A 27602-nucleotide genomic window follows, 5' to 3' on the forward strand; every position below is an offset into this window, starting at 1 on the left:
GGAAAGCTTCATTTTTTTCTATCATTTATTTAAAAAATGTAATTTTGTATGCAAGTGTGAAGGTGTTTTCACAGAGCTGTTTGTAAGTTTAAGAACAACTAATATATGGGAGTACCAGAATACAAAATCAGAGCAAAAAAAAAATGTTCTTGTAGTTTCAGTGCAATATAGGGTAACTTCAATTCAATTCAATTCATTTATTTATTCAACCATCAAAAGGATAAAAACAGTACAATATATAGTATTAACAAAGTATCAGAAAAAACATACAAAACACCCAACAAATAGATGGTTCGGAGACCCAAGAGAAGCGATTATAAAAGGGGTCACCACGATACATTAATACATTAAAAATAACAAGTGTGAAGAAAAGTACAATTCAGATTATTTAAAACAATGACAGAAAAATGCAACTTTCGCCATTTTATTTTTACCATTGTCAGTATTTTATGCTATGATGATCATAATTGAATACTAAAGATAGATGAGTATTCAAATAAAAATTCAATATAACTTTAAAAAAAAGAGTGGCATTCGATACTCTACCATATTGTATTAGAACTAAAAGACCCACAACATCAGTGATATTCTTCATATTGGTGAAAAACTTAAGGCATTTCAGACATAAACACACGATTGAATGAATCATTGTGCCTTGTGTTGAATGTGTACTAGTGATATGATCATGATAACATATCATAAGTAAATGTAAATACCCTACATGACAAGGCTATGTTTACAATTCTATGATTCAAGTTACATTTCCGGAGATATTGATCGAATAATCACGTTTTTGCTTGGTCACATATTCTAGTGTTTATTATACACAGATCTTCTGTCCCAAAGATTTAGATTGTATAACTCTGCTGTCTTTTTCTTTGATAATTTGTGAAAAAAAGGCAACTAAATTGAGGATATATGTGGAATTAGAATTAGAATGAATTAAAATGTTAGTGATTTTTTACCTGATTGCTATGAAAGCATAAAAGCTTGTAACCAGGGGACCGATGGCTTAAGGTCCTATCTGAGGGACCTGGTAACAAGGATTGATGCCTTACCGAAGTGCACTAGCGCACCAAGTGGGAAATCAAATCCTGGTCGAAACCAGAATCCCAAACCCCCACTCTACCGACTGAGCTATCGCGCCTCCTGAAACGTGGAATTGCTATCTATTAGTGGTTTTGATTTGATAGAGCAGATTGAAGGTGCATTTTTAGCAAAAGCTATGGTGTTTAGCAATGTACATGAGGAACACACCTACCATTTTACTCTGGTGTAAGATTTACAGTGTTAGTTCAACACAAATGGGTGTTATTACAACACATTTGGTGTTTACTTTTACACTCCTTGGTGTTATGTTCAATCTCTATGGTGTTCTGTTTCAATCTCTATGGTGTAATTTTAACACCTTAGGGTTTTGTCTTCTAGGGCCACCAACTGGTGTCAATTCTAACACCCATGTTTTTTTACAGTGAACCAGGGAAGTAGTTTTCTACATTCTATATATGATTATTGATTACCTGTATGTTATTCCAAACTTTATTAAAAAAAACAAAAAAACAGGAGTTGCCTCCAAAGCATATATCTGCCACCTAAATTGTAAATAAAATTCTGTAATGTATTGTAGAAAAGTATCCCTTTTGAAAATACCATTCAAAATATTCAATTTGAAATAGATTGAGATCTTGTTTTGTTAGAATCCATCAGCCACATTGAGTTGAAAAAGATCCAATATGAGTGACTGTCTGTTGCTATCAATTCTTTGCTTATCAGCCCTTTGATTGCAGCCCCCTTCCCCATCAAATATATTTAGGTACGGGGTCGCAAGAATGTAATTCTGCTTGACTGCGAGTTGGAAAGGTAAAAACAGAATGATGTATCGTCCTGCCTTTAAACATGAAACAGTTGCATTATGGGAAAGGACACAACCTGTCACTCACGTATACTCATTATATGTATTCTTATCATTTGTTGCGTGTCGGAATGTGGTGTTTGGGTGCTTTTGGGAATAGTTGGAGGGAAGGGGGTGCAAAATGGAATCCTTAAAGGAATAGTTAATATTTGCGTATGGTAAATTGGCAACCTTATCAAACATGATGTATCGAATTATGTCTTGTTTAAAACAGCGTATCTTTCTTTTAACTTAAGGTTATTTAGAATGTGATTGAGGTAAATTAAGCAAGTCATGATCTGTGTAATCAGACATGTTTTGAGAATCATTAATGAAATTGTTGGTTGGAATGGAAAATAAGAAGAAAAATAAATTTTGGATAAAGTATGTTAATCTGTCAATCCTTATCAATAAAATACATTGTTTTATAATAAATAGAAATGTATTATCCCTTATCAGGTTATAAATTTGTTTACCCCTGATTTTTTTGGCAAATTGCTATTCTTTTCATCAATCCCAATCCCATAATGCAACACTGTTGGGAACTTCTCTTTAATGTTCGTCATGTCATCACGACTTCGATCTGAAGAAAGATCGGGAGCCAAGCATAGATTGTTGCATTTTTCATGAGTAGAGCAAACAAAGATTTAACAAAGAATGCTCCAATCTGATTTGAGTTTGCTCCAACAAATTTCGATACAAGTTCAAAAGGTCTGCTCGAATGCAGAAAATAAAATTGTACCGATCGTAGAATTCGATTTATAATTATGAACTGCAAATGAATGAATGAAGAATACATGAAGGAAGTGATACCTTAAATGATACATGAGACACAAAAATATATGAATAAATTGATCGATGGATGATTGATTTACTTCTCTCAAGCAATAAATGTTAGATTAATCAATAGATGAATAAGTCATTACATGAATGAGCAAGTAAATGAAAGCATAAAGCTTCAATGGATTTGTGAATGAATGGATGAATAAACAAATGAATGAATGAATGAATGATTGGATGGATGAATCAATCAATCAATTAGAAATAATTAAAGTGAAAATAATTTATGTAATTGCATGAATGAAAAAATAAGTTGATTTACAAATAAAGAAGTAAATGCTTATGAAAAATATGTAAATAAATAAATGAAAAAAATTACAAGTAAAGAAGTAAATAGGTATAAATAATCTGTAAATAAATAAACAAACAAATGAGCAATTACATGAAAAAAATGTTTATCAAAAAGTAATTGTTTACTTTGGAAATAAGATACATTTCAGTCCCTCTCTTTCCCATTTGCAAGTCTGGCTCCCTCTCTCTTTCATAACCCCTCTCTCTCTCTCTTTCTCTGTCTCCCTCTCTCATACTCCCTTGTTCTCTCTCTTTCTCTTTCTCCCTGGATCCTTCAAACTCAATCCAATAATCTTGGCTGACTTTCTTCTCATGACGTCACTCCGTCTCTCCCTTGTGGTGTCTGTGGATGATTAATTACCGCGCTGAATTAGGCCTATTTGCATAGAAATGAAAACTGTGTCCTCCACCATTCTCTCTGTGCATCATCTGATCATCATTTGGAACGAAGGGAGATGTAGAGATTCTTGGAGTGGAGGGAAGGGGATCCCCCTCCCCTCCCTTTACTGTCTCTTCCCCCTATTACTCAACACTTTCGAAAGACATGAGGTGAATGACCCCCCCCCCCCCCCCCATTCCACTTCAGAATTATTTATTTTTTTCTGTTTTTTTTCTTGATTTGATTCCACAGAAAGAAGAGTGAAGAATGCTTGCTACCCCCCCCCCCCTCCCCCAGTCCTGTTTAGAGAAGGGGGCTGAAGGAGGATAATTCACCTCATATCTTTCTTGGATGATTAACCTTTCTGCTTTCTTGCATTTTTCTTGTCAGTTGTTCACTTTTTTCATTCCTATTTTGACCCATTAACCCCCCCCCTCCCCTCAACACCCTCCTCTTTGCCCCCCCCCCCCACAACCTGGCTCTCTCTATGCACACTATTTTTTTTTTGGGGGGTACAATTTTTATTTGTATTAAGCATTTTGAAATCTAAGAGTGTAGGGTGTACGAATTGCCCCCTTTTAACTTGTAGCATGCAATTTAGCAAAATGTTTGCGACTTCTCAAATTTGTTAATCTATAATTCAAATCAGTGATTTATTGGAGATTTATTCATTCTTTTTCACATTACGATGAGCAGCAAAAGATCATCATTATACTAACATGTTTTGGGGATCTAAAGCCCTTCTGCCGCTTACTAAACATTTACAATATGGTGCAGTCGGGTCAGTTTTCCTCCCCCACAAAGTTACAGTGCATGTTAATATTTATAGATCTATAATTGTAATGCATTTTGGCAGATACTAATTTTCTCATATTAACTGAGTAAAGTTGGTCAATAACTGCACAGTAGGTGATCCGAGGGTGCGGGGTAGGCTATGGTCCAGACCCTATTTCAACCATCTGTTCCCATCAAACGCAATGTAAGAACATTGTTAAACTAAATTACGAGTGATCATGAGTTGGATATTTCAATGAGGATTTCAGACTCCAGAGAGTTTCATGACAAGAATCTTCATTTTCAACGTACATTTGTTTATTAAAATTACCATTTAGTTTTTTTACAGTTCGATAGTAATTAGGGAACCCTTTTCCTTTCATACTGAACTTTAATAATATATCTTCAAAATTTGTGTATGATATATGCTCTACTCTCTGTTAGACATGAAAGCAAAAATAAGAATGGCTTAATGCATACATTAAAAAAATTATAATTATTTACAAGTGCCCAGCAAAACGAAAAGCCACTTTCCTTTCACTTGGAGATTTCTTGATTATTAAAGGTCTGATTACATAGACTAGTTGAATCTTCGGATGGCTTATTCTGCCATGCATGGCATCCCTCAGGGGTCAGTGCTTGGTCCTCTCATAGTTTCACATGACTTGTCATTGTTATATAAGCTTGTGATATGACATTCTATTTTTATACCTCAAGCCAAATATTCTGGCAATTTCTTGCGGTAGACATAAAAGTAATTACCATGTAGTGCAAAAGTTACATAAATGGAATAACAATGATACAAACTAAGAATTTTAAGGGTGTGATTGAATTCATTGAACTTACAAGTAATATCCTAATTCTGGATAAACCTTAGCACTGGTATTGTAACTGATTTGCACTCTAAACAATGATTATGCAAGCGATATATATGTATTAGCGACCACTTCCATCTTTATTGTCAACTGACAAATTGATTTCAGTCGTTACCTCCAGTTTTGGTTCTTATCTTCTGTTTATCAGTCATTTATTATTCCTTTAATGGCACCAACAAACATAGCCAGGGTAGAAAAATGCAAAGCTGATAAAAATACTTGATGAAATAATCAATGATTGTCACGGGATAAAGGTCAACTGGAAAATGACCTGATTGCTATGTAAGGGGTGTCTGCATTGTGAAATGAATCAAGTATTAACTGTAGCCAATGTTCTACTGTGTAGGAGAATATTTGTTTCTTAGGAAATCCCATTGTGGTCAGGCTAAACGTGAGTATAACTGTGTTTTTGTTTGTTGGGGTGGAAGTGAGAATATTCTGGGAATATTTTTAATAGGAAATGAATATGAACTTCATAATTAAAGAGGTGTCATTAACACTGAGTTTTGGAAGGAAGGAAAGGGGACAAGAGGAAATGTGAGGGTGTATTGTTTAGGGGTAAGCATTATAAAGCATTTTAGACATATCAAAAGTTTGAGGACTATGTGATAACCTACTTTATTCGTTTTGAACATCAAATAGGGGGTAATAGTGAGGGGAAATGGGTGAGAATATGGAGAAAAAAACTGCAAGATAGCAGAAAAGGTGACTTAACAAACATGAGAGAACATCGGAAAAGATGGATGAAGGCAAATGAGTGGTTATGGATATATGAAATGGAAAATATATTTCCTATAAATTTATCATAACCTTTGATATTGATGTGTATTCTGTAGTGCCCTTACTGCACTACAATCGAACCCATAACACACACAGTTCTGAAAGTTGGCTACACTTGAACTTGGCATGGTTCTGTTAATATTGGCTCTACGACTACAAAAGACAACATTCATGCTCTCTTTTTTTTTCCTGGGCTTTTGTGTATCTTGGCTTTGCCTGGTAAAGTATATATTTTTGTTCATTAGTTCGTAGACCTGTATCATGTGTGAAGTCATGTGATGAAAGCACAGAGCATGTAATTGGATATGCATGTCTCCCAATATCACACTTTTCTATAGGATAGTCTACATCGCAGACTGCTATTCGTACATCTGATTCATGCAAGCTGTTTCCATTTGGTTGGCAGGCAAAACCCCACGGTTTTGGCATAATGCAGGGTCTGAATAAAGAGACTAGATTCTTCCCTGTACTGTGGCTTTTCTGTATTTTGGGTCTAGTCTCCGTTCTTTCGAACACTTTGTGAAAGGTGTCAGGTTTGAGTCTGGTTGCAGACTAGTTTCCATCTTGTAGCAAATGTTTGATATTCCGAATGCTGATCAAATACATGATATGCTGATAGGTCAGGCAATCTGTATTGTCTGCCTGACCTAGCAACACTGTATTCTGTTCATTTTAATTCAGTTCAGTGTAAGAGTACAAGAACACTATTGAAAATATGAATGGAACGCTTTGCCCAGTCCCAGGCATTCATTTAGCTCTCCCTGCATTGCCAATTTAAATCAAATTGACAAATTGAAAAGTTCTACTTCACAAATTGCTATGACTTGATTGATTACCGAAGAACTTCTTTTCTCCATCAAGTCTCAAATGCTTCGACGACGTCAAAGAATATATGGAATGTCATCAAATTGAATTGTCAACGTCTCCAAACGTGTCTTATGTCTATTTTCTTTACAAGGTTAAGGATGTCTATATTTAAGGGTGACATAAGATTTTTTTTTCTACTAAAAGATATGAATGAAATAAGGTGGAAATTTCGGTGGGAAACAAAATTAAGCCCAGGCAGAGCGATCACAGCGTTAAACTTCTCCGTATTCGTCATTTTATTTTGCGTCGATCTGTCGATCCAACAAGATTGATTCGTCTGGATGGGGGAGCTTGCCTGTTTGTAAATCACGGCCAAATTGGCAATGTGTTTTAGCCACATATCAAAAGCAATGGTTGCATTCATTCGTCAACTGACCTGATGAATGAGATTATTGCCGAGTGGGAAGGAGCATATTTTCTGAGAGGATTACAGGTTGTCATTCAAACAGAAGTGGATAACGCAGGGGAGGGGGGAATCTACAAATGAAATATACTTGTTAATTGCATGTACGTGACAAAATCTGTCACTTTTAAAGTTTGAAAAAGTATCATTTGTTCTGTATGATCACATTTTTTACATTGAATTTACATCTCTCAATTATGATAGGAAGACATAAAAGAAATATGAAAAATTGAAAATTGAAAAAAAAAAATTTACAATGAAATTCATTTAATTTTTTTGCTTAAAAAATGTAGTACAGTCCTTTTAAGGTGAAAAGTGTCGAGTCACTATAAAATTCCTTATTATGGCCTCTGATTTGAATGATATGTTCATGTACATGTTATTACATTGCATTTGATGATACTCTTTGACTGTTGTAACAAGCCAAGTGTTAAAGGAGAATGAAACCCTTGAAACCAGCTGAATCCATATCAAAGAGAAAAATCAAAGAAACATATTGTTGAAAGTTTGAGGAAGATTGAATGAATAATAAGAAAGTTATGAGCATTTGAATATTGAGATCACTAATGCCATGTAGTTCCTCCCATTGGCAATGCGACCAAGATCTGTGATGTCACACACGTACAACTCCCTCATTACTTTAGTACTTATTTCACTTATATTCTCACTTTTATAGAGTCTATCACAAGGTGAGGTGTTCTCTTTATGAGAGGACAAGTACAGAGGTTTCACAACATTATATCATTGATGAATTAGTGATCTCGACATTCAAATGCTCATAACTCTTCTATTACTAGTCCTATTTTACTCAAACTTTTGTTGATCTTATTCTTTGATTTTTCTGCTTTCACAAATTCTAACTTGCTCCAAGAGTTTCATTCTCCTTTAAGTTCTGCCAGACTTTAATTTCATGTTGCAAATTGCGCAAAGGATTTATTTCTTTTATAAGCATAACTTCCATGTGCGCAGGATGTCTTATTTTGCAATCTGCCTTTACCTTTAAACAGAAATATTCACAAGACTTTCCACAGGTTTTCGGTTCTTTTATCCCTGTTTTGGGGGTCTATTACATCTACAACAATAGAGCCCATGACAAGATGATCAAGCCTTATTCATATTCAGAAAGAGGAGGAATTCCAGCTTTTTTAAACGGAGCCAAAATAACAAGAAGGGGAATCTATTCATCTGACTTTTCATCAAGGAGCTTCCAACACAGCTCCTTGCTTTTCATGAAGAATGGTAAATCATGTGGAAAAGGGGCTTAAGAGTTCACTCTAGGGGCACAGCTTTTGGTGTTCAGTGGGCGTGGCTGGTGGTACTTCATACCATAACCTTGTCTCTGCACTCTTTGGTAGGGTGTAGCGAAGGTGTCCAAGAGTATGTACACTGCAAAACTTTGTGGTGTCATCCAGTGTACATAGAGGATCACCACAGCCATGTTCCTCTGGTGTTATTTTTACACTCATAATTCAACATCCATGGGTGTTATTACAGCACCTTTCATTGTTTCTGAACACTCTTATCTGAGGTTTTATGTTTAAACTCTATGGTGTTTAGTGTAATACCTCAGGGTGTGGTCCTCTGGAGACACCATCTGGTGTTTGTTTCTGACACCTCACTTTCTTTGGTGTATACATGTATGTTGAGGATTCCCTGGTGTCGGCTTATAGGAAAAAACAGATCTGTTGATTCCAACAGTATCAACAAGGTGATTACATGTAATATTTTCAAGTAAATAGTATATAGGCCTCGAGGCTTCGTGAATAGGATTTGAATGTGCAGGATGTAATGTCAAACAACCTACTCTACTGCTTATACCACCACTAGCACATTCATATTTGTATTCATCTTCATCAGTGCATCACTTGAATAACCCTACCCCACCACCTCTACCACAATCACCACTCACTGCACAGCCCACCACCACTACACTCTAACACAAATCAGTCAAAAATGACCAATCAATAGGGTCAGCTGGGTGCAACTGTTATTCAAGTCATATTAGACTATTTTCTAGTAATATTTTACTAGAACATAGTTATTTTTTTACTAGAATATATGTCAGAAATGTGATTATCAGTGATTGTCATATCAGTTGCACCCGGCTGACTACTGGTCGAGTCAATTTGACTGGTTTGTTTTAAGAGTGTACTACCACCACATCATCTACCACTCCTCTCCCAGCATTACCAGCAGCTAGCACAACTATCGCAATCTCCACCACTCACTGTACCACAACTTCCACCACTACCATCACCACAATATCCACCACTCTGCAAGAACTTCCACCATCGCCCCACCCCTCTCCCAAATTACCGGCAGCACCACTTCCGCAATCTCCACCACTCACTGTACCACAAGTTCCACCACTCAACCACAGCTGCCACCATCACCCCACCCCTCACCCAGCATAATAGGCAGCACCACTATGACATTCTCCACCACTCACTGCAACAAAGCTTCCACCACTACCATCACCACAATATCCACCACTCAACCAAAGCTGCCATCATTACCCCACCCCTCTATGAACATTACCGGCAGCACTAATATGACAATCTCCACCACTCACTGCAACAAAGCATCCACCACTACCATCACCACAATATCCACCACTCAACCACAGCTGCCATCATAACCCCCCCCCCTCTCTGAACATTACTGGCAGCACTAATATGACAATCACCACCACTCACTAGAACAAAGCTTCCACCACTACCATCCCACAATTCCTACCACTCAACCACAGCCTCCAATATCACTCCAATCCTCTGTCGACATTGCCAGCACCAGTACGAGCACCTCTTTCACCACCACCTTCACAACCACCACTATCACCACCAGCATTACTTCAAGAGACCATTACTTCAAGAGACTTCCCCAACAAAACTGGCATATTGTGCCAAAGGGCATTTAAAGACAGAACAATTGAAATGAATACAATAGAACAAGATCAGGAAGTTAGGACTATAATGCTTTGTCTGAATCTGAACTGACAAGATACAGGTCATTCTTATTAACCGATGCAGAATTGATTCTGATTGGTAGCAATAAGTCTTCTTTGACTGGTTGTTCATAGACCTATATTTTCCTCTTTTGTGTTTTAAACTCAGGGGGTGTTGCAAGAAAATATTTGGAATGAATTGCAAATTTCAGATGCAAATTTGCAAGTGATAGATCAATATTAACCCATAGCAAATTAATTTATACATGTTTTTGCAAGAAACGGTCATCAATTACAAATTTGCAATGGAATGCATGACTTTATTTTTTATAACTACACAAAAGTTTAATATGATTATATATATTTTTTGTAAGTAATCACACAATTTTTTTTTTAATCAAAATTTGTTCTTTATCAACTGTAAATTTTAATATATGATGTAAACAAACTAGAACTAAATATATTTCAATATTTTCCAAGTGATGGACACAGAATTTAATTTTTGGAGAACTTTTCATGTTTGAAATTGATAAATTAGTGATAATTTGCTGATATCTCTCGCATAAGCTGTAAAACAGGCCACATTCATCTGAAAATTAATGTCTGTTTCTAACTTACAGCAATATGTCATTCATGTATCTCCCACATGTCAAAGTAGTTCATAGAAGTACAGATGTAGTGCTTTCACACCGGCCCAATAAATAAAATACCTGAAATCACAAAAACTTATTTCAGGCCCCAAAGATACCTGCTAAATATCTGCCTCACTTCCACCTTGAAATAGACACATTTCTCTATTGTGGGACAGTAACAAGACTATGCATTCCTATACAAAGGCTATGCATTCTTCTTTTGGTCATTAAAAAAGTTTTTGCAATCAAATAATCCTTGAAACCTTCAAGAGATCTGTGAAAAGTTGTAATTACTTTGAAAATACCTACAATCTAAAGAGGTAAATAATCCTGTTAAAGGGTAGAAGAGTAACACAATTTCGATAAGAAAAGGATGTTCTGACATTTTATATGAAAAAGGTACATTGTGAATATTATTATTTTCATTTTTCACCCGTTTCCTCCCTTTTTGCCCATTGTATCTAGAGAGTACTAATTTGTGAGGATTTCCTTGGGGATCTAAGTACTTTGAGTTAAACTGGAAAAATATAGTGTGCTTTCCTATAGGGATAGAATTCCAGATGAGAAAATGATGGGTGTTTTTATGATCTGTTGGTGTGAAAGTACTTAATGTTGAGTCTTACAAGTAGGGCAGGGTAATGAACCCGACTCGAGCATTTGAACAATCGCTCTGAATTTCTTTTTTGTTTTGTTAAATTGGACGTTGACTGTCTTGTGGGAGAACATCCTTAATGGTACAAACACATTTTGTTACAGGCTGATGGCGTTTCGTATGATCCGCATCGTATCAATGGCAAATGAAGGATCTTGGAATCAAGTTGAGGATGCAATTTGATAGAAAAGTATGGAAAGCATAGGGGAGATCGGGGTTAGTTGGAACGCGGGGTAAGTTGAAAAATTGAAATTTTCTTTAACGCCTATAAAATAAATTGAGGGCAATATTGCATAAATTTATTTTACAGGCGTTAAAGAAAATTACAATGTTTCAACTTACCCTGCATTCCAACTATCCCCGATCTCCCCTACAGAGAAAAATAAAACAACAGTTTGCAAGAAAATGGGAAGGGGAGAGGGGTAAATCTTGTACATCTTGGGACCTATAAGAAGTACGAGCCTTGCTTTTTATCAGGTTCCAGTTCCACCATTTTTTTCTTAAATGTTTCTTACCCTTATCGCAGTATTTTCTTCAATGAATCATGTGTTATGTTTATTTTCAGAAATGTTAATTTCATGCTGAATTGAATTAAATTGAAACTTGTATAATTCATCTATATTTCTGAAAGCCAGAGTAGGGGAGATTGGGGTTAGTTGGAACGCGGGGTAAGTTAAAACATTGTAATTTTCTTTAACGCCTGTAAAATAAATGTATGCAATATTGCCTTCAATTTATTGCTACTAATAATACAACAGCGTTGTATTATTAGTAATAATAATAATTATTATTATTATTAATAGCAATAAATTGAGGGCAGTATTGCATAAATTTATTTTACAGGCGTTAAAGAAAATTACAATGTTTCAACTTACCCCGCGTTCCAACTAACCCCGATCTCCCCTAATGTAAATACATTCAAATAAAATCAGATCAAACCTCTGATGGCTAAATCATTTTGAAGTTGCACTTTGGAAAGTATCCACTAAGGGGACACCCCTAGGTTACATCCCTTTGTCCTAAGCTCCACACCCCTCAGCTCTCTTACCCATCGTTCACTTTGAACAATTATAAAACTTGATGATTTCAAACTTGAATTCATTTCTTCTAGATTTGATAAGCAGCATCATATTCTGTTCCATGCAAATTGGTTCCATGACGCTTTTCCGTCATTGGCTAGAGTTACCATGAAGTACACTGACATGTTGGGAATTTTACACCTAGCTTTTAACAGATGTTCTGATGTGAAATAACACTTTCTCACACCTCCGTAGTTAGGAACTTACCAAGCCAATTTAACAAACATATACCTTGCCTCTCTGGGTTGACAACTCGCAACGATCACAACGCCTTGTAAGTCACCACTCACTCACAAACAGTGTCCCATGAAAATGGAATTTACAGGTGAACTGCCAGCTTTTCCACCGTTTCCTCCGTCAGACTTAAGAAATAGATGCGTGCCATTATTTTTCTGTTTGTGTGTGGCCTGTAAATCATTTTGTCATGAATTTTCAAAGCTTGTTATCACTTTCTCATCCCCCTGTAGCTGCCAGCGGTGTGAGGAGGAACGAACAAGCTCCCCTCTCGCACCCGTTTTCACGGTATTGGTGGGAAATGGATACCACCTTGGAATTCAAGTTTGACAATCGTCATTCTTTGTGTGAGAAAGATGGAGACTCTATGTTTAAAATAAGACCTAACGTCATTCCATATTCAACCGATGAAAGGTCATTTTTTCTGTAAAATATGAAGGGCCCTTAATTTGTAGCTGTGGTCTACATGAACTTTTTATCATTTTTAAAGAGGAATAAAAGTTATAAAACAAAATGTGCTTTTTGTTGACTTTGATTGTTCATGTATTCAGTTCCTGTTTTCTTTTGTTTGTAATCTTGCATTGTCTTTCTGGTTTACATCCTTTGACAATTTAGTCGAAAATAAACATGATTAGATTTTATAAAATTATGATTTTCATGTACTTTCACACATGATTTAAGCTTCTGTTATTTCTGGAAATATTTCAATAACTTGTGAAGTCAGTGATCTTTTCAAGGAAAAGTAATTGGAGTCTGTTATCAACCTTATGAGGACAATTTTTATAAACTGCCATTTTGGGTTAAAATTTTATTAAAGTTGACAATCATCATGCTGAAGGGTGTAGCCTTTTATTGAACAAGCTATTGTAAAAGTGCTCTATAAAGAATCCATACATAGTGCATGAAAACATTCCAAATCCATCGAAAGTGCAACAAAACCGGACAAAAATAAGTCATGTATTTACCATCAAGCCTATACTGTTATTTGAAAACAATATCTTTCTTGTTTGGAATTGAAAAGAAACGTTGTTAGACAGGGTCGAAGAATAGTAGAATTTGACAAAGTGCATGGAAACATTTCCTGTTCATTGAAAGTGCACCAAATGGGACGAAAATAAGTCATCTATTTACTTTAGGGCCTCTAATTTCTGTTATTTGAAAATAATATGTTACATATTTCTCCCTTGGAACAGCAGGAGAAAATGTTGTAAAACAGGGTTTAAAAAATTGTGGAATTTGACAAAGTGCATGGAAACATTGCCAGTCCATTGAAAGTGCACCAAACGGGATGAAAATAAGTCATCTTTTTACTATTAAGGCCTCTAATTTCTGTTATTTGAAAACACTATACTAGTATTTCTTCCTTGGAACTGGCAAGAGAAGATGTTTTAAGACTGGGTCGAGAAAATAGTGGAATTTGACAAAGTGCAAGAAAGCATTGCCAGTCCATTGAAAGTGCAACAAAATGAGATGAAAATAAGTCATCTATTTACTATGAGGTCTCTAATTTGTGTTATTTGAAAACAACATGCTACGCATTTCTTCCTGGGAACTGGCAAGCGAAGACATTGTAAGACTGGGTCGAGGAATAGCTGAATTTGACAGGCAGGGAAATATTCCAAGTGCGTTAAAAGTGCAACAAAACTGGACTAAAATAAGTCATCTATTCACTATCGGGCCTCTTAATTCTTTTATTTGAAAACAATATGGCACATATTTCTTCCTTGGAACATCAAGAGAAGATGTTGTAAGACTGGGTGGAGAAATAGTGGAATTTGACAAGCATTGCCAGTCCATTGAAAGTGCAACAAAACAGGACAAAAATAAGTCATCTATGTACTGTCAGGTCTCTTAATTCTTTTATTTGAAAACAATATGGTACATATTTCTTCCTTGGAACATCAAGAGAAGATGTTGTAAGACTGGGTGGAGGAGTAGCCGACTTTGACAGGCAGGCTTGTGTTTGTTTGCCGTCTGTCCGGACTGCTTTGGTTCCCGATCACCCCTGAGCGGTCTGGGTTATGCATCATCTTCGGCTTTTCCTGCTGCTCCGATCTTCAGCTCTGCCAAAGTCTGGAAGAATTTGACAGCTGAGCACTGTTGATGAACTTAAAAGCTCCTCCCTGTTCACATTTGCAAAACAAGAGAGGGTTCGTATCATCTTCTCCTGCTTGGATCTTCAGCTCTATGACAGTCATGAAGAACATGACAGCAGAGCACTATTGATGAACTTAAAAATTCCTCTCTGTTCAAGTTTGAAAATGATGAGAGGGTTTGGTGGATTGTTGTCAAAAAGAACAATGCTTGCAAAAGCTTTCCCCTAGTGACAACAAGATGGATCTAGTTATGACTTCTTAAAGCTCAAAGAGAGTAGGATATTCAGTTCTTCAAGAGAAATGTTGAGTTTTATGAAATTAAAAGAGAGTAAAAATGTATCTTTAAAAGATGCTATATGTCAAGGTATTCATCTTTTTGTTTGGTGTATTGTCATCGGTGGATTGGCATTGTACGTTGCTTTTTTTGTTATTCACTTCTCTCTCTCGTCCACTTCCCCCAATAACTATGACTTCCACTACCATTGAGACTAGTCTGTTGTGCAAACCCTTCACTCAAGTTAAGGGTCTGAATCTGCAGCCTACTCATGCCTTGTGTACTGAAGGCCCTCTCGCTCAAGTTTTGTATGAGCTAGTCTTTGCGTGGAGACACACTTGCTGATCAAAGTTTCAATCAGGGTCTGTGCCTGCAGACTACATTGAGACCTGGGACCTGTTTCATAAAACTTGTTAGAATAGCAAATTTGAAATAAGATAGTAGTTTCACGCTACTGAAATCTTTAGACGGTTGATGAGACAACGGAGCGAGCAAGAGAGAGAGAGAGAGAGAGAGAGATCAGGGTATAAGAGATTGATGGGAATGAAATGTACTTGTGCCAGTTTGAAATTCTTGAGATAACTAACTTTGAGGTACTGACAAGCATACATCCACGGTATGGTGTCTTGAAGAAGCACGGCAACACGATGCGATGCTGGGGTACCCCCCTCTCCCCCATTCACAATACCAGAATTCATCGTATAACCTAATGGAATTGTGATTCTCTGCTACAGAATGGTTTAATGGTTATTTTACCTGACTTTGAAGGCAGAATGAATGTTTGTCATTGGGCTGATAGGGGACTGATGGCTAAGGTCATCTCCTAGGGACATGACTCTAAGCATTAATCCGATACCAAAGGGCATGTTCAATCAATTTCTTTGTCTGTGACCACTTAAAATAGTTAAAACCAAAACAATGTTGAAGAAGGAATTAGAACGAATTTACCTGCATGGTGTAACGTTTAGGGCCTACATACTTCTGATGATAATAGTGCATGTTATACAGTGACTGTGTACTGTTTAATAGAAACTGTTAATGTCAGTACTAAATCAATCTCTTTAGATGTTCCCAATGAAAACCTGCTAAGTAATTATATGATTCAAGCATTTATAACAACCCCTTCACCCACCCCACCATGATTCTTCATACATGTCTATAATTTACTGTATAAGTGAAAATCATGTGAAGTGTGAATGGGTCCTTCATCTTGGAGCTAATGAGTGGGGAGGGGACACTAGATCAAGCAGACATTCTCTCTATCGCTATTAATCCATTTCACATTTGCCAATGTACATCTTTGCTTCTTATGGCCGACTCCAGTAGCTTGACAAGCTTGGTATTCATCAATGATTGCATTGTGCTATGACAGACATAGCTCAAGCAAGGAGGATAAATTGTGTTCTGTAGGCCCTATGATAATATAGGCTCCTTGATTTTGCACTTCAAATATTAAAAAAAAAAATAATAAATAAGATTAAAAACATTAATTTGTATCCTTTCTTTAAATAAAGCTATGTTTTGTAATTAAAGTGATTGGTTAACATTGGTTTGACTTTTAAAAAATCTGAGCTAGAAGGTCACACTTGTCACCTGTGTCTGTGATATGTTACAAAAATGAAGCCCAGAAAAAAATTGCGTTCGAAAATAATTATTTAGTGCTTCAAAAATTGAAATATAAAGTGACCAAAAACACCATCTTAATTTCATCCCATACACTTATGTGTACTATTTAGGCGTCTATAAGACGCCTATTTACAAAATCGGGGTTTGCCTTGTAGTTTTAGCTTTTCATTCTCAATAATGGTTGTTTTCAGGGTTTATTAGTTCTAATACATGCACTTGTACACATGTTTCATCTTGGTTTGAGAATTTTTTTAATCGGCTGCTCACAAAGTTAATCAATACCTTTAAGGAGAAAAACTTATTTTGAAAAAAATGAGATCAAAGCTCTTTGCATTATGTTGTAGGCCTATAATATTTTTATTAAATCATTCTAAAATTTGATTAGAAATTCCAATTGTAATCATTTGATTCTTAAAGATATTATCAAAGATAAGAAACGGGAAATAGTCACCTTTTAAAAAGAAGAACCACTATATTAACTAATAAAAATAAATAAACCGTCCCATGAAATGATTCCACCATCTTGTGAAGATTCCCTCCATCTTCTTATATCAATATATGAAATTGTTATCATATCTACTCTGTGGAGAATGCGGGGATTATATAAAATTCATGAATCACAAATATTAAGGAGGAGAGTTTGAAAACGGAGGAAAACCTCAGAGGTAATAACTGCAATAATCCTATTTACTCCACCCCTCAGGCCCTAAGGCTGATAACGCACTGTGCAGAGAATATGCCACTTCAATCCCGAGTTTAATCCATGTTCACACTTTTCGAAATTTGAGGCATGGATGTACAAGAATACCTATAGATGTATAGCATATAAGCTCATGTTTCGTCTGATTTTATTATAGAGTACACATGATTTGACCTTCCATAATTAAATAATTTCTGATGTCGGAGCATATTTTATCAGACTTGAATATTTAAAACATTTGTTACGTTCATCTTCTAGAATCGCCAGTTGTTACGGTTTTAAAATGATGATAAGCAAATGCCAATGTCTGTCTGAAATTACTTGCCTAAAATCGGTCTTTATGTGCAGTTTTGTTTAGTCTCTTAACCCTCTTATTTCCATTCCAAATATTGACTCATTTTTCTTAATAACTGAATTGAATTGAATTGACCATTGCAATAATCAATTGTAATTTTTTTTAAATGCAGTCTGAACAGGGCATTAAGAGTTTTAAGTTTAACAAATTCTATTCATGGTCCGAACTGCTCCTCTTTTTACCGATAAATTGCCTCTAAGTGCTGTTCCTGGTCTCTAGAGGGAGTATGTCAGATTTGAGAAAATGCTGGTGTTATCTATGTGTCTTTTTATTTCTTTCAACGTCCCCTCTATAAGTCAAGTCGGGGAGATTCTTTTCGGTCTGATCATTGGCTTAATTGAATTTTTTTTCAATGGGGTATGGCGGAGGGGAATCGGAAAGGGGGATAGAATTTGCATTTTGACATTCTACAATCCGCATTCAACCTGGCTGATGTGAATTGTATGAACAATCCCGAATCCCAAAACAATATGGTCATGTTTCGTGTCGGGTCTGCAATAAGACTACTTGATATTTTTTCACTTCAAATACATGAATAGTATTGATGAATTCTGGTAAATCTCAAACTTATTATTTTGAGTGAAGTAAAATGCCTACTTTATTTGTTTATTTATTTATATGTTTTGGCATGTATATAAGGAAGATTATAACAAAAATATTCAAACTCTTAAAGATTATAAATAATTGTTTAAAATGTAGTACAGATTTTGTTCTGTTTGGGTCTCACTTAATCATAGAGACCATTTGTGATTATCATCATTCACCATCCTGCATAAACTGATTTCCACTCTAAATCGTTCATGGCACAATTTTATTTACAGATTTTAATTCCTTACAACTCATTAAAACTTTGATTGTGGTCTTCCAAGTCCTTTTAGTTTTAAGATTTGATGAACGACACTTCTCTTTTGAATCTATAGACAAGTGGCCTTGACTGGCCGATCTTATGTTGGAGTTTGTCTGAGTGACCCTTACCTTTAAGGACCTAATAATGAAGGTCTATAAATTTTCTCTGTCCTTCTCTTCTCTTTCTCTCCTTTCTATTTCTTTCTCCTCTCTCTCTTTCTATCTTTTCATCCTTTCTTTTTCTCTTTCTTTTATCTAAGATGTTCATAAAGGCATAGATAGTAACTTATGTCCATGAGTCATGACCATATGCTAAAAAGTGGACAGGGGCGGTTGTCCACCCCCTTTCCCTCTCTCTTTCAAAAATGCCCACGATCCACTTTTTTCGTATAATTTTTTACAAAATTCCTTTGAAAGAGTGTGAGACTTAAAGACCCTGACCGGTGTAAAAACAGTCATATATCAAAATAATGGTAATGATTCATACAATACAAATATACCAAAAATATTACATATATCTCCTTCCATTTCTGACAAATATTAAATAAAAATCAAAGAAACTGCTCCTCCAAAGTACGCTTCGATTGAGCACCCCCACGTCGCCTGGAAATGATGACGTCACGTTGTGTCAGGAGGGTTGTGATTCCATAGGTTTGTGTACAAAAGCATTGGGTATTTTCTTCCTTTTCCATGTTATGAATCCATATTTTTTTTCGTTTTCAGATGAAAATGGCACTCAAAATTATTCACTGTTCAAATTGTTGTAAACCTACAACTATTCACTACCTTTTTTGTGATTTCTTTGTTTGGCTCTTATTGGGCCTAAATTGCTATGTCAGGAAAAGTTGTTATACATAATCTAAATGCAGATAGAATTGAAATCTGCGCCAAATAAGCAGGAAATAAAATATGGCAAAAACTAGTTCAAAACTGTAGATTTCATAAATTCAAGCTTGTGGGTAAAAATATATGTGATATCCCTCTGTGATAGAAGTGAAGAGAATGAAATGCGTTATCTGGAAAGCAAAAAATCACCCAGTTTTTCTGTGTACAAACCTATGGAATCACGACGCTTCTTACACAACGTGACGTCACGGTCTCGAGGCAGGTGAAAAGCACAATAAAGCCTATTTTCTAAGCGGGGTTCGAAGCCCGATAATTGGAATATTCACAAGCAAAATACTTAGCTGGGAAGCGGTGAAAATGCATAAAGCATACCTTGCTGTATTTAGTAGCTTATAAGCTTTCGATTGGTATATAATTTATCAATTTCATTTTCGGGTCCGGTCTGGATCTTTAAGTTCCGTTCAACACTCAAACTATAGGCCTTAATTGTATGCTTGGTTGCTTCCTTCCCTCACCTATTATTATTATGAAATTATTCTTGAAAATTGTATAGGGAATAAATTCTACTTTCTGATCTGGAACAAAATCCTTTGTGTGGCCATGTTTGTAAATATATATGCATTGATAAATGTCTTTGACTTGAAGTGATATTTAAAGAACAGTTCAAGCTATTTTGGATGTTCTTGTCAATTTCATCTATTCATTAGATGGCCATTAATGTTTCTCCTTCCATTAGTGGATAATTTTTGCCATTAGAGGTCTTTTTAGAGAGAGGGCCCTATGATGGAAATACTTTACCTTTCCCTTCCTCTTTGTATATCCGAGTTCTTTCATCCTCTTTCTTTCATCCTCTTCATTCTCTTCTTTCTTATTCCAAACTCATCTGTAGTCCCATCCACTCCCTTTCAAGTGGTGCTCTAACCTGAACGTCTTAAGAAAAACTATTTTTGACAGCATAATTTTGTAACAATTGAGATTAAATATAGCTGGATCCTAAAGAGGAAGTGTATTTCGTGAGGAGCATCATTTATCAGAAGAGATTACACTGATGTGTCTTGTCTATTTCATAATGATATACACCATATTCAAGAAAGCAAACGGAAATATATATTTATTCTATGCTGAAACCACAATAAAAACATTTCCAAATTCATCAATTTCTGAGAAAAATATGATATTCATTTAAAATCTATGCCATTATTATTTACATCAAAGTTCAAAGACAGCAACGTTCTATCACATTTTTAAAGCAAATTCTCTTGATCTTTTAAATTCATCCTTCATCTAAACGAACTATTACAGATTTTAAAACATTTGCAATAATTGAGGAATACTCTGAAAATTTGTAATGCATCTTTTGTTCAAGAAATCATGAAAGCTTAATGAGCCCTATAAACTGTATGATAAAGACATATGTCAAAGAAATTACTTTTAAGCTTTTTTTTGGGGGGGGTGGTTATATTTTAACCAAAGGAAACACTCCTGACATGATATTGACTCAGAACTTCCTTTTTCCCGTTCACAACTATTATTCTTACGTTTTAGGTTTGGTTTACGGCTTATTATTCTTTCCTTTTAGGAATTGTCAAAGATTGGTTCGTCGTTTTTACAAATTTCCCATGCCTCTGAACGCTCCTTCATTACACGTTGACTGCATTCAATCTACACTTTATAACATTGCCTTTACATTGTTGAAATAATCTTGATAAAAGCTTTTCATAAAGCTAATCCAGAATATCTCTGCAACATGATGATGGAAAATTATTTTAAAAGATGATAAGTTCACACCAATAGCAGCATAGGGGCAATTCTTTATCATTCATAACTCTTTTTGTGAAAAAGGTAAACATGCCACGCTTGAAAAGGTATGTTTTTTAAGGTGTTTTTTGCGGATTCTTATATTTTCAATTCGATTGTACGCTGCAAAGATCCTAATCGTGCCTCAATGCCAGGGCTTCTTTCAGTTTAGATATGCATTGCATACAATTCAAGTTGACATGTACTTCCAGGGTGAAGCTGTGTGTTGGGTGGGCTTGAAATTAGGAAGAATCAGATGGATTGAAAACTCACTTGCATGTTTCCCATTGTATGATCATCTTTATAATCATGATATTTTGCTTTGTTTTAGTGTTTTATACAACAGAATGATGCAAGTGCTTTACATTATTACTCTTGTCATCATGTCCTAGTATGCCCACATACAATGTATACACTCTCTCCACTCCCTGGGGAGCATTAAATCAAGATAATTCCAACATCAGTTGCTTGATATACAGCATTAGCTTCATCATCCTACCTGGTATCCATCCACACCTGGATGGGGAGTGGCAAAGAGTGGGCTGGTGCCTTGCCAAAGGACAATTTGCCACGTTGGGATGTTCACGTTTGGATTTAGGATTCATGTTTGTGATACTGGATTAGGAAGTGGATTGAACGCAGCCTTTGACGCTTCCTGACAGTGGATGCCCAATCTTCTGAAAATCCAACAGAGAAATTACCCTATAATTTTCTGGCAGATGAGAAACGTGCAGTCCGCCGTGGCAAATCTATCTGCCACATGTGAGCCTGATGGAGAAAGTGGGAGAGAGATATTGTAGAAAGAGAAATATATCAAGACTGGAGAGAAAATGGAAACGTATTAAAGTTCATGTACAATTTAGGTAGGAAAATAGACCTGGCGTAAACTGAAATATTTGCACTATCCTCTTATACTGACCACAGAAATATGACTTTGAAGATTGAAAAAACAAAATATTTTGCGTATGTTCAAAAAACAAATGTATCTAAGATATGAAAGAATATACTGTATGAGTGAATCATTTATTTTTCTACATATTTGATTTGATGTGATTAATTAGTTATGGCATAAAGTTCACAACAGGTAGATGTTACACTCTAAACATGTATTTATGTGTAAATCATGCTCGCAGACAGATTTTCGTTCGAGAGTTCATTGTTGGTTTTTGGTGTATCCCTAACACAGTGTTACACAGTGTGTTCACAATGTATTCACATAATGAACTGTGTGAAGATAATTTCACACTGTGCAAACCTCTATAGTGCAAGTATTCACAATGTGGAATGTGATGTGAAGAGGTGATTCACTCTTAAAATGCTTTCAAATTGTACAGTGTGGAGACGATATCACACAGTGGGGACACCTCTACAGTGTTTGTGTTCATAGTGTGTTCACATTGTGGACTGTGTCAAAACATGATTCACACTGTGGACATCCCTATAGTGAGAGTGTTCACACTGTGCTCTGTTAATGGAATATGTAAATATGTGATTCACACTGTTAAAGTGTTTTCAAATTTTAGTGTGGAGATGATATCACACCTCTACAGTGTTTGTGTTCATAGTGTGTTCACATATTTGACTGTCAAAATGTGATACACACTGTGGACACCTCTAAAGTGTGAGTATTCACACTGTGCTCTGTTAATGGACTATGTAAAGATGCGACTCACACTGTTGAAATGATTTCAAATTCCACAGTGTGGAGGTGATAATCACAGAGGGGACACCTCTACAGTGTTTGTGTTCATAGTGTGTTTGTGTTCACAGAGTGGACTGTGTGAAGACGTGATCCACAATGTTAAAATCCTAAAATCTAATAGTGCGGTGATGATTTCACAATGTGTTCCACACAGGGAACACATTGTGCCCTCTCTGTGATCTGGTGACATGACATTTGCTCTGGCGACAATTGCTCGGGCCTTATTTAATCTAAAATATACTAGTAGGGTTAGGGTTGCAATTGGGTTTTATGTTAGGTTTAGGGTTAGTTTTAGAATAGGGTATTGCATTAAATCCCGTGTTGAAGTTGGTCATTCCATTAGTGTGTGGAATTTACAGCAGAGCAATTGTCGCCAGAGCAAATTTAGATTTTAGATTTATTCATTTTCCGTTCACAAAGCACAACAAAATCAAACAATACATAGTCAAATTTGAAGTACAACATCAATCGGAATAAAATCAAATGTCATGGAACCCTGTGATACACACTGTGAACGACACTTTAGGACACTGTGAACACAAACTGTGGGACACTTTATTCTTTCAAGCAGGAAAGTTAAATGAAATGAAATTTCTCATCATTTATCACGAACAATAAAATCATTCCATCCAACATCAATAACGGTTCTAAAAAAAACCAACTGAAAACGACCTTTAAGGGTGGTATCGTAGCGCCTGCTAGTGGAGGTTTAGCTTGGTGTGACAGTAATGAGCAGTGACGGGCCCCACTGTGCGAAGCGTCTTCCCTTCTCCATACTGGCTATTGTGAGAACTGAATGGCCAGGACGAGGTGGGATGGGAAAAAAGAATGTTGTCTTTCCAGACCTGTGCGTCAAGATGCCTACTTGCATCTTACTTAGTTTGTAAAGGAGAGATGGAAGCACGAGCTGATGCCAGCCTTGTCAATGTTATACTCATCCTTGGAAAGTGTCGTATATCATCATTTTAAACATGGGATACAATAAAGAAAGTCTACCCTGTTTTGGTTGTGCCTCCTGAATTGTTAAATAAATCTCCATATATCTGATTATTTCTTCTTTCTGCTCAATTCATATTTATTTTTTTCATTCGTTCATTTACTTTTTTCCTTTCTTATCTGTAAACTTCTCTCTTTAAAACACTTGTGCATTTGTTACAAATTTCACTCTTCGTATTGTACCATTATCCCATATATAGAAAGAAGTGGACATTTCATGTGCAAAATCTCTATTCTCCAAAAGGAAAGGCACCAACCAAATTAATTTTCTGACTACTCTGTAATTGCTATGAATTGCATATTATTGTGGACATGAATCAAGCAAAGTATTTGCACATTCTATATTGTATATTCTACATTGTATATTTCTGCTATGTTAACATCTTCATGAGATAGTAGTATGATGGGGAAACATGTTATGTAACATGAACACTGAATAGTAAACTACAACATTCATAGAGGACCACACCAAGCATTTTACATCATTGTCAAATTCATGTTATAGCTGAACACTATTGAGTTGTTATAACACATTTTGGTAATATGTCAAACTCATGAGATTAAGGACCTTTCAATCACAAGAGCGAGCAAGTGAGAGAGGAGAAAGTGAGAGAGAGAGAGAATAAAAAGGATATATATATAGATGATGTGTGATTGATTGAAAGTAAGATAAAAGAAAGTGTGAGAGCTTACGAAAGAGAGAGAGAGAACGAGATAGCGAGAGAAAGAAAGTGTGAGTGAGAGAGAGAGAGAGCAGTGGCTAAAGGGAGACAAAGAAAGTGGGAGAGCTGGAGAGAGAGACAGAAAAAAAAGCTGTATGCCACTATATCTATAAAGACGTCGTTCCTACTTGTAGATGGAAATGCAATCATGAGACCTGGTCTTGTCTTTCCATCAGTGGCAAGCTGTTTAAACGAACGTTGAGAGGGCTATATATGTTAACAAGGTTAAAACAAGTGTTAGGAAGGGCACGGCTGTCACAACACGCAGGTCTAGGGTGAAGTATCGCTACCAATTTAGTTCGGTCTCGTGAAATTTCAAATTATGATTCTCCCGATTTCCATGAAGGCGTTGGTGATGATATTCATGGTGAATACTTTGCAGTTACCTAGCACTCTTCTGTATACAAGCACTTTTATAAACCTGCATTGCTAAAGTTTTGGTGTTAATTTAAGAACAGCCGAGTATCTGTATAGGAAATCATGAGAGGAGTGTTAAAACAACACCAATTTAGAATCAAACTGATGTTAATTAAACAATTACTGGTGTTGTTTAAATGCCTATCTTATTTTTGTACAAGAAAAGATGGCCATGTCATTTCGATATTGAAAAAAAAAACAATGGTGTCCCTTGTCTGTGCACTCATTCCTTTTACAAACACTTCAGGATTATTTAATAAGTTTCATGTCTGAAATTAAACAGTTTCCCCATTTTGACTTTATTTTCTGAATGCTTATCATTCTCTTATGAATTTAATGATCCAACTATAGGCCTTTTTAAATATAAAAACTTACGAATAACAATATTTGTTTCCTTACATAGAGCTTTTCAATAACTTTATGAGAAGTCTCGAGGCACTCTGCAAATTTCTATGGCTCTAATACAGCTGGTTTTATGCACTTCTGCGTTTAAATGAATAAATGCCTGCCTGGTCCCAATTTACTTAAAGGGGAATCAAACCCAAATAAAAACTTGTTTTTATAAGGAAAAGAAAAATCAGACAAATTGATATGTAAAAGTTTGAACAATATTGGACAAACAACAAGAAAGTTATGAATTTTTAAAATTTGTAAATATTGGTAATCACTATACCCATGGAGACTTCAAATTTGCCACATATGGGATGTCATAGTGATGTAAGGCAAGGACTACTCTTCCATGTACTCCAATACATATTATGGCTAAAATGTCATTTTTCCCAAAAGTTTTATTTCAAATTATATTTTTCTTTCATGAGGATATAAAACAATATACTACATGGGTTATATTAAGATTACTGCCCCAGGGGAATGGGTACTTAGGAGAAAACCACAAATCCTTGATAATAAAGTACATGGCCTATGGGAAAGTTGTCCTTGCCCCTTGTCATAATCTACTTACCCAGTTGCCAATTTGAAATCTACATAGTATTAGTGATCTCAATTTTAAAGTAGCTATAACTTTCTTATTGCTTGTCCGATTTCTTTCAGACTTTCACCATTCTGTTTAATATATTTTTCTCCTTCCCAACACAACATTTTATGGCCAAGGCTGGATTCCCCTTTAACCTGGGTTGAGTGCAGCACAGGTTGGAGATTCAAAGGGATTTTTAGTTTTATTTCAATTGATCCTTTCTTTATGATAGTGCAGTTTTGTTAACCTGTCATTGCCTTGACACCCCAAGTTCCTCTACATGCTTTCCTCCGCACCCAGCCCATCTACCTGCCGTCTCCTAACATCATTGACATTGTCAGAAAAAGTGTGTTTCTGCATAACCTAGGACGTGTTCTAGGATTATCTTGAGGGAGTCATGAGTAATTTCAATTAACCTTTTCAGCCCCAAAGTCAAGATTACTTAGCATTGCTTTCACATCTGTGGGCCTCCAACGCTCTTCTCCTCTCTTCTTTCTCCACTCCTGTTTGTTTAGTAGTAATGCCGTTGCGTCCTCATCGCATTATCCGCTGCGAACAAAAGCATTGCCAAATTTCCAGAAGATGGCAGTTTTATCTGGGTGACCTAAAAGCCGGTCTGAGTGTATGATGGCATTGCCTACCCATAATGCAACAGTGCAAATCTCGCCTGGAAGTATTCCAAGCCTGCTTGACTCAAGCTGGGATGAAACAGTGAAGCATTTCGATCTATGCGCGCACGGGGCCGGGAGGCTGCATGCATGCATATGCAGGATGCACCGAAAAAAATCAATGACTGCAACCCCCTAGATGCCCCTCGTGTGTTTACACAAATGTTCGATGATGTCACGAGTACCCCGTGGCCAGGCCGAGTTACCGTTTTCTGGCTAATGCGCAGACAGATCCGCCAGCCTGGATAGATCGTCCCTTGGTACCTGCTGGCATTTTCGTCTGGACTGGCAGAGCTTTGGAAAGCCAGTTTTGATCAGTAGATATATTGTGGTTCTATGTTACTATCAGTCTGTGTGTAATGCACAAACAGGATTGAATGAAATGATGACATCACTATGTTGAATGTCTGCATGAGAAGTACTTAGTAGATTGTACAAAAAAAAGTTCCTTCCTCTTGGTTGTAATAGCGGTTCTTTCCTATGTTTAGCTCCCATCCTGAATCATAGAAATACGGATTTTCAAAATCTTATAAAATGTTAAACCTTGTCATAAAAAGGGGAATAAAATAAGGTTTTACAAATGATGACAGAATCAGGAAAAATTCCCCCCCCCCCAAAAAAAAAAAAAATAATAATAATAAAAAAAAAATAATAATAATTCCCATTTATACACTTTTTTGTATATAATTTCTCTTACTACACTCCCTTTTCTCCCTGTCTCTGTCCCTCTTTATTCTATTTCCCTCTCTCTCTCTCTTTTGCTCTCTATCTTCGAGTTCTTGCAATGTTATGCAAATCTCGATGGTTAAGGGTAGTTAGTTATGCATTAAAGCCAGCAAAATGGTGTATGATGATGTAATACACTATTACTGACATTTGAAATAGTGTCCCATCATTGTGTAACAAGAGGTGTCATGGATTAACCGAAAGCAAGAAAGGCGTT

General features: G+C 36.1%; 1 protein-coding gene across 7 annotated transcripts in view; it reads left to right on the forward strand.

Annotated features, from left to right (window-relative positions):
• LOC129274010 (RNA-binding motif, single-stranded-interacting protein 1-like) overlaps positions 1–27602 on the forward strand; it is a 300926-nt gene that overhangs the window by 156227 nt on the left and 117097 nt on the right. The window lies entirely within an intron of this gene.

This window comes from Lytechinus pictus, chromosome 13 (genome assembly GCF_037042905.1).
Source record: "Lytechinus pictus isolate F3 Inbred chromosome 13, Lp3.0, whole genome shotgun sequence".
Lineage (NCBI taxonomy): Eukaryota > Metazoa > Echinodermata > Echinoidea > Temnopleuroida > Toxopneustidae > Lytechinus > Lytechinus pictus.